At 44.0% G+C, this 7,500-nt stretch overlaps 11 non-coding genes across 11 annotated transcripts in view; all 11 read right to left on the bottom strand.

Annotated features, from left to right (window-relative positions):
• The window catches only part of LOC143487126 (5S ribosomal RNA), a 119-nt gene extending 25 nt beyond the window's left edge, over positions 1–94 (bottom strand). The window contains exon 1 of the ribosomal RNA XR_013123939.1: positions 1–94. This exon is cut by the window's left edge and continues 25 nt beyond it. This is a non-coding gene — a ribosomal RNA (5S ribosomal RNA).
• A 595-nt stretch (positions 95–689) lies between these two features.
• On the bottom strand, positions 690–808 carry LOC143487359 (5S ribosomal RNA). The gene has a single exon (XR_013124167.1). It is a non-coding gene; the product is annotated as a 5S ribosomal RNA (ribosomal RNA).
• Positions 809–1,398: 590 nt separating this feature from the next.
• LOC143487183 (5S ribosomal RNA) lies at positions 1,399–1,517 on the bottom strand. The gene has a single exon (XR_013123994.1). It is a non-coding gene; the product is annotated as a 5S ribosomal RNA (ribosomal RNA).
• A 600-nt stretch (positions 1,518–2,117) lies between these two features.
• LOC143487127 (5S ribosomal RNA) lies at positions 2,118–2,236 on the bottom strand. The gene has a single exon (XR_013123940.1). It is a non-coding gene; the product is annotated as a 5S ribosomal RNA (ribosomal RNA).
• Positions 2,237–2,826: 590 nt separating this feature from the next.
• Positions 2,827–2,945, bottom strand: LOC143487238 (5S ribosomal RNA). The gene has a single exon (XR_013124048.1). It is a non-coding gene; the product is annotated as a 5S ribosomal RNA (ribosomal RNA).
• Positions 2,946–3,543: 598 nt separating this feature from the next.
• On the bottom strand, positions 3,544–3,662 carry LOC143487325 (5S ribosomal RNA). The gene has a single exon (XR_013124133.1). It is a non-coding gene; the product is annotated as a 5S ribosomal RNA (ribosomal RNA).
• A 600-nt stretch (positions 3,663–4,262) lies between these two features.
• On the bottom strand, positions 4,263–4,381 carry LOC143487164 (5S ribosomal RNA). The gene has a single exon (XR_013123976.1). It is a non-coding gene; the product is annotated as a 5S ribosomal RNA (ribosomal RNA).
• Positions 4,382–4,979: 598 nt separating this feature from the next.
• LOC143487326 (5S ribosomal RNA) lies at positions 4,980–5,098 on the bottom strand. The gene has a single exon (XR_013124134.1). It is a non-coding gene; the product is annotated as a 5S ribosomal RNA (ribosomal RNA).
• A 597-nt stretch (positions 5,099–5,695) lies between these two features.
• Positions 5,696–5,814, bottom strand: LOC143487327 (5S ribosomal RNA). The gene has a single exon (XR_013124135.1). It is a non-coding gene; the product is annotated as a 5S ribosomal RNA (ribosomal RNA).
• Positions 5,815–6,404: 590 nt separating this feature from the next.
• LOC143487492 (5S ribosomal RNA) lies at positions 6,405–6,523 on the bottom strand. The gene has a single exon (XR_013124278.1). It is a non-coding gene; the product is annotated as a 5S ribosomal RNA (ribosomal RNA).
• Positions 6,524–7,120: 597 nt separating this feature from the next.
• On the bottom strand, positions 7,121–7,239 carry LOC143487165 (5S ribosomal RNA). Its single transcript, XR_013123977.1, has one exon. It is a non-coding gene; the product is annotated as a 5S ribosomal RNA (ribosomal RNA).
• Positions 7,240–7,500: the final 261 nt, after the last annotated feature.

Genomic DNA, 7,500 nt, shown 5'->3' on the forward strand with positions numbered 1-7,500 from the left:
GCGGTCTCCCATCCAAGTACTAAGCAGGCCCGACCCTGCTTAGCTTCCGAGATCAGACGAGATCGGGCGTTCTCAGGGTGGTATGGCCGTAAGCGAGAGAGGAGGTTTAAAATGGCCCTTTTATACAAGACTTTCACAAAGTGATTACACAGAGTTCACCAAATGATCAAATCCCGTCTTACAAAATGCCTTTGCTGTTTTTTCTTTCATTTGCTTTAACCTGTTACTCTCAGCAATGTGACAGGTGCTTATTTAGCTGTGTAACTGCATAATTGAGTGTAATTGAATTGCTGCAAAAAAAGTTGGGTTTTTTTGGAGGGATAATTATGCAACGTTTCTCTGCATGGGGCATTTATATGTATACGGCTGTATGGTTAGGTGAACAACGGTGAGTTCCTTCAAGAAGATAAGGTGAACTAGCTATAGCTATCCGTCCATGCGTTGAGTAAATACAGAGGCTATAACTTAAGCACGCCAGCTGTGCTCATGCGCAGTATTGCAGAGGACCAAGCCTGCGTGTCGACGTTTCCTCTTAGCTGGACGCACATTTCTGCATGCTAGTTCTTTTTTGGGGGGGGGGGTGCAGATAGAGCGATAGAGAGGTAAGAATAAAAAAAAAAACCTGAGTGACGAATCACAAATAGACAGAAGAAGCAAACATGAAAGTCACCATTTGTGAGCAAAGAAAAAGCTTACAGCACCTGGTATTCCCAGGCGGTCTCCCATCCAAGTACTAAGCAGGCCCGACCCTGCTTAGCTTCCGAGATCAGACGAGATGGGGCGTTCTCAGGGTGGTATGGCCGTAAGCGAGAGAGGAGGTTTAAAATGACCCTTTTATACAAGACTTTCACAAAGTGATTACACAGAGCTCACCGAATGATCAAATCGCGTCTTACAAAATGCCTTTGCTGTTTTTTCTTTCATTTGCTTTAACCTGTTACTCTCAGCAATGTGACAGGTGCTTATTTAGCTGTGTAACTGCATAATTGAGTGTAATTGAATTGCTGCAAAAAAAGTTGGGTTTTTTTGGAGGGATAATTATGCAACGTTTCTCTGCATGGGGCATTTATATGTATACGGCTGTATGGTTAGGTGAACAACGGTGAGTTCCTTCAAGAAGATAAGGTGAACTAGCTATAGCTATCCGTCCATGCGTTGAGTAAATACAGAGGCTACAACTTAAGCACGCCAGCTGTGCGCATGCGCAGTATTGCAGAGGACCAAGCCTGCGTGTCGACGTTTCCTCTTAGCTGGACGCATGTTTCTGCATGCTAGTTTTTTTTTGGGGGGGGCAGATAGAGCGATAGAGAGGTAAGAATAATTAAAAAAACCTGAGTGACGAATCACAAATAGACAGAAGAAGCAAACATGAAAGTCACCATTTGTGAGCAAAGAAAAAGCTTACAGCACCTGGTATTCCCAGGCGGTCTCCCATCCAAGTACTAAGCAGGTCCAACCCTGCTTAGCTTCCGAGATCAGACGAGATCGGGCGTTCTCAGGGTGGTATGGCCGTAAGCGAGAGAGGAGGTTTAAAATGACCCTTTTATACAAGACTTTCACAAAGTGATTACACAGAGCTCACCGAATGATCAAATCGCGTCTTACAAAATGCCTTTGCTGTTTTTTCTTTCATTTGCTTTAACCTGTTACTCTCAGCAATGTGACAGGTGCTTATTTAGCTGTGTAACTGCATAATTGAGTGTAATTGAATTGCTGCAAAAAAGTTGGGTTTTTTTGGAGGGATAATTATGCAACGTTTCTCTGCATGGGGCATTTATATGTATACGGCTGTATGGTTAGGTGAACAACGGTGAGTTCCTTCAAGAAGATAAGGTGAACTAGCTATAGCTATCCGTCCATGCGTTGAGTAAATACAGAGGCTATAACTTAAGCACGCCAGCTGTGCTCATGCGCAGTATTGCAGAGGACCAAGCCTGCGTGTCGACGTTTCCTCTTAGCTGGACGCACATTTCTGCATGCTAGTTCTTTTTTGGGGGGGGGGGGGGGGGTGCAGATAGAGCGATAGAGAGGTAAGAATAAAAAAAAAAACCTGAGTGACGAATCACAAATAGACAGAAGAAGCAAACATGAAAGTCACCATTTGTGAGCAAAGAAAAAGCTTACAGCACCTGGTATTCCCAGGCGGTCTCCCATCCAAGTACTAAGCAGGCCCGACCCTGCTTAGCTTCCGAGATCAGACGAGATCGGGCGTTCTCAGGGTGGTATGGCCGTAAGCGAGAGAGGAGGTTTAAAATGACCCTTTTATACAAGACTTTCACAAAGTGATTACACAGAGCTCACCGAATGATCAAATCACGTCTTACAAAATGCCTTTGCTGTTTTTTCTTTCATTTGCTTTAACCTGTTACTCTCAGCAATGTGACAGGTGCTTATTTAGCTGTGTAACTGCATAATTGAGTGTAATTGAATTGCTGCAAAAAAAGTTGGGTTTTTTTGGAGGAATAATTATGCAACGTTTCTCTGCATGGGGCATTTATATGTATACGGCTGTATGGTTAGGTGAACAACGGTGAGTTCCTTCAAGAAGATAAGGTGAACTAGCTATAGCTATCCGTCCATGCGTTGAGTAAATACAGAGGCTACAACTTAAGCACGCCAGCTGTGCGCATGCGCAGTATTGCAGAGGACCAAGCCTGCGTGTCGACGTTTCCTCTTAGCTGGACGCATGTTTCTGCATGCTAGTTTTTTTTTGGGGGGGGCAGATAGAGCGATAGAGAGGTAAGAATAATAAAAAAAACCTGAGTGACGAATCACAAATAGACAGAAGAAGCAAACATGAAAGTCACCATTTGTGAGCAAAGAAAAAGCTTACAGCACCTGGTATTCCCAGGCGGTCTCCCATCCAAGTACTAAGCAGGCCCGACCCTGCTTAGCTTCCGAGATCAGACGAGATTGGGCGTTCTCAGGGTGGTATGGCCGTAAGCGAGAGAGGAGGTTTAAAATGGCCCTTTTATACAAGACTTTCACAAAGTGATTACACAGAGTTCACCAAATGATCAAATCCCGTCTTACAAAATGCCTTTGCTGTTTTTTCTTTCATTTGCTTTAACCTGTTACTCTCAGCAATGTGACAGGTGCTTATTTAGCTGTGTAACTGCATAATTGAGTGTAATTGAATTGCTGCAAAAAAAGTTGGGTTTTTTTGGAGGGACAATTATGCAACGTTTCTCTGCATGGGGCATTTATATGTATACGGCTGTATGGTTAGGTGAACAACGGTGAGTTCCTTCAAGAAGATAAGGTGAACTAGCTATAGCTATCCGTCCATGCGTTGAGTAAATACAGAGGCTATAACTTAAGCACGCCAGCTGTGCTCATGCGCAGTATTGCAGAGGACCAAGCCTGCGTGTCGACGTTTCCTCTTAGCTGGACGCACATTTCTGCATGCTAGTTCTTTTTTGGGGGGGGGGGGGGGGCAGATAGAGCGATAGAGAGGTAAGAATAAAAAAAAAAACCTGAGTGACGAATCACAAATAGACAGAAGAAGCAAACATGGAAGTCACCATTTGTGAGCAAAGAAAAAGCTTACAGCACCTGGTATTCCCAGGCGGTCTCCAATCCAAGTACTAAGCAGGCCCGACCCTGCTTAGCTTCCGAGATCAGACGAGATCGGGCGTTCTCAGGGTGGTATGGCCGTAAGCGAGAGAGGAGGTTTAAAATGACCCTTTTATACAAGACTTTCACAAAGTGATTACACAGAGCTCACCGAATGATCAAATCGCGTCTCACAAAATGCCTTTGCTGTTTTTTCTTTCATTTGCTTTAACCTGTTACTCTCAGCAATGTGACAGGTGCTTATTTAGCTGTGTAACTGCATAATTGAGTGTAATTGAATTGCTGCAAAAAAAGTTGGGTTTTTTTGGAGGGATAATTATGCAACGTTTCTCTGCATGGGGCATTTATATGTATACGGCTGTATGGTTAGGTGAACAACGGTGAGTTCCTTCAAGAAGATAAGGTGAACTAGCTATAGCTATCCGTCCATGCGTTGAGTAAATACAGAGGCTATAACTTAAGCACGCCAGCTGTGCTCATGCGCAGTATTGCAGAGGACCAAGCCTGCGTGTCGACGTTTCCTCTTAGCTGGACGCACATTTCTGCATGCTAGTTCTTTTTTTGGGGGGGGGGGGGGGGGCAGATAGAGCGATAGAGAGGTAAGAATAATAAAAAAAACCTGAGTGACGAATCACAAATAGACAGAAGAAGCAAACATGAAAGTCACCATTTGTGAGCAAAGAAAAAGCTTACAGCACCTGGTATTCCCAGGCGGTCTCCCATCCAAGTACTAAGCAGGCCCAACCCTGCTTAGCTTCCGAGATCAGACGAGATCGGGCATTCTCAGGGTGGTATGGCCGTAAGCTAGAGAGGAGGTTTAAAATGACCCTTTTATACAAGACTTTCACAAGGTGATTACACAGAGCTCACCGAATGATCAAATCGCGTCTTACAAAATGCCTTTGATGTTTTTTCTTTCATTTGCTTTAACCTGTTACTCTCAGCAATGTGACAGGTGCTTATTTAGCTGTGTAACTGCATAATTGAGTGTAATTGAATTGCTGCAAAAAAAGTTGGGTTTTTTTGGAGGGATAATTATGCAACGTTTCTCTGCATGGGGCATTTATATGTATACGGCTGTATGGTTAGGTGAACAACGGTGAGTTCCTTCAAGAAGATAAGGTGAACTAGCTATAGCTATCCGTCCATGCGTTGAGTAAATACAGAGGCTACAACTTAAGCACGCCAGCTGTGCGCATGCGCAGTATTGCAGAGGACCAAGCCTGCGTGTCGACGTTTCCTCTTAGCTGGACGCATGTTTCTGCATGCTAGTTTTTTTTTGGGGGGGGGGGGGGGGCAGATAGAGCGATAGAGAGGTAAGAATAAAAAAAAAAACCTGAGTGACGAATCACAAATAGACAGAAGAAGCAAACATGAAAGTCACCATTTGTGAGCAAAGAAAAAGCTTACAGCACCTGGTATTCCCAGGCGGTCTCCAATCCAAGTACTAAGCAGGCCCGACCCTGCTTAGCTTCCGAGATCAGACGAGATCGGGCGTTCTCAGGGTGGTATGGCCGTAAGCGAGAGAGGAGGTTTAAAATGACCCTTTTATACAAGACTTTCACAAAGTGATTACACAGAGCTCACCGAATGATCAAATCGCGTCTCACAAAATGCCTTTGCTGTTTTTTCTTTCATTTGCTTTAACCTGTTACTCTCAGCAATGTGACAGGTGCTTATTTAGCTGTGTAACTGCATAATTGAGTGTAATTGAATTGCTGCAAAAAAAGTTGGGTTTTTTTGGAGGGATAATTATGCAACGTTTCTCTGCATGGGGCATTTATATGTATACGGCTGTATGGTTAGGTGAACAACGGTGAGTTCCTTCAAGAAGATAAGGTGAACTAGCTATAGCTATCCGTCCATGCGTTGAGTAAATACAGAGGCTACAACTTAAGCACGCCAGCTGTGCGCATGCGCAGTATTGCAGAGGACCAAGCCTGCGTGTCGACGTTTCCTCTTAGCTGGACGCATGTTTCTGCATGCTAGTTTTTTTTTGGGGGGGGGGGGGGGCAGATAGAGCGATAGAGAGGTAAGAATAAAAAAAAAAACCTGAGTGACGAATCACAAATAGACAGAAGAAGCAAACATGAAAGTCACCATTTGTGAGCAAAGAAAAAGCTTACAGCACCTGGTATTCCCAGGCGGTCTCCAATCCAAGTACTAAGCAGGCCCGACCCTGCTTAGCTTCCGAGATCAGACGAGATCGGGCGTTCTCAGGGTGGTATGGCCGTAAGCGAGAGAGGAGGTTTAAAATGACCCTTTTATACAAGACTTTCACAAAGTGATTACACAGAGCTCACCGAATGATCAAATCGCGTCTCACAAAATGCCTTTGCTGTTTTTTCTTTCATTTGCTTTAACCTGTTACTCTCAGCAATGTGACAGGTGCTTATTTAGCTGTGTAACTGCATAATTGAGTGTAATTGAATTGCTGCAAAAAAAGTTGGGTTTTTTTGGAGGGATAATTATGCAACGTTTCTCTGCATGGGGCATTTATATGTATACGGCTGTATGGTTAGGTGAACAACGGTGAGTTCCTTCAAGAAGATAAGGTGAACTAGCTATAGCTATCCGTCCATGCGTTGAGTAAATACAGAGGCTACAACTTAAGCACGCCAGCTGTGCGCATGCGCAGTATTGCAGAGGACCAAGCCTGCGTGTCGACGTTTCCTCTTAGCTGGACGCATGTTTCTGCATGCTAGTTTTTTTTTGGGGGGGGCAGATAGAGCGATAGAGAGGTAAGAATAATAAAAAAAACCTGAGTGACGAATCACAAATAGACAGAAGAAGCAAACATGAAAGTCACCATTTGTGAGCAAAGAAAAAGCTTACAGCACCTGGTATTCCCAGGCGGTCTCCCATCCAAGTACTAAGCAGGCCCAACCCTGCTTAGCTTCCGAGATCAGACGAGATCGGGCGTTCTCAGGGTGGTATGGCCGTAAGCTAGAGAGGAGGTTTAAAATGACCCTTTTATACAAGACTTTCACAAAGTGATTACACAGAGCTCACCGAATGATCAAATCGCGTCTTACAAAATGCCTTTGATGTTTTTTCTTTCATTTGCTTTAACCTGTTACTCTCAGCAATGTGACAGGTGCTTATTTAGCTGTGTAACTGCATAATTGAGTGTAATTGAATTGCTGCAAAAAGTTGGGTTTTTTTGGAGGGATAATTATGCAACGTTTCTCTGCATGGGGCATTTATATGTATACGGCTGTATGGTTAGGTGAACAACGGTGAGTTCCTTCAAGAAGATAAGGTGAACTAGCTATAGCTATCCGTCCATGCGTTGAGTAAATACAGAGGCTATAACTTAAGCACGCCAGCTGTGCTCATGCGCAGTATTGCAGAGGACCAAGCCTGCGTGTCGACGTTTCCTCTTAGCTGGACGCACATTTCTGCATGCTAGTTCTTTTTTTTGGGGGGGGGGGGGGGCAGATAGAGCGATAGAGAGGTAAGAATAATAAAAAAAACCTGAGTGACGAATCACAAATAGACAGAAGAAGCAAACATGAAAGTCACCATTTGTGAGCAAAGAAAAAGCTTACAGCACCTGGTATTCCCAGGCGGTCTCCCATCCAAGTACTAAGCAGGCCCAACCCTGCTTAGCTTCCGAGATCAGACGAGATCGGGCATTCTCAGGGTGGTATGGCCGTAAGCTAGAGAGGAGGTTTAAAATGACCCTTTTATACAAGACTTTCACAAGGTGATTACACAGAGCTCACCGAATGATCAAATCGCGTCTTACAAAATGCCTTTGATGTTTTTTCTTTCATTTGCTTTAACCTGTTACTCTCAGCAATGTGACAGGTGCTTATTTAGCTGTGTAACTGCATAATTGAGTGTAATTGAATTGCTGCAAAAAAAGTTGGGTTTTTTTGGAGGGATAATTATGCAACGTTTCTCTGCATGGGGCATTTA

This window comes from Brachyhypopomus gauderio, unplaced genomic scaffold (assembly GCF_052324685.1).
Source record: "Brachyhypopomus gauderio isolate BG-103 unplaced genomic scaffold, BGAUD_0.2 sc46, whole genome shotgun sequence".
Lineage (NCBI taxonomy): Eukaryota > Metazoa > Chordata > Actinopteri > Gymnotiformes > Hypopomidae > Brachyhypopomus > Brachyhypopomus gauderio.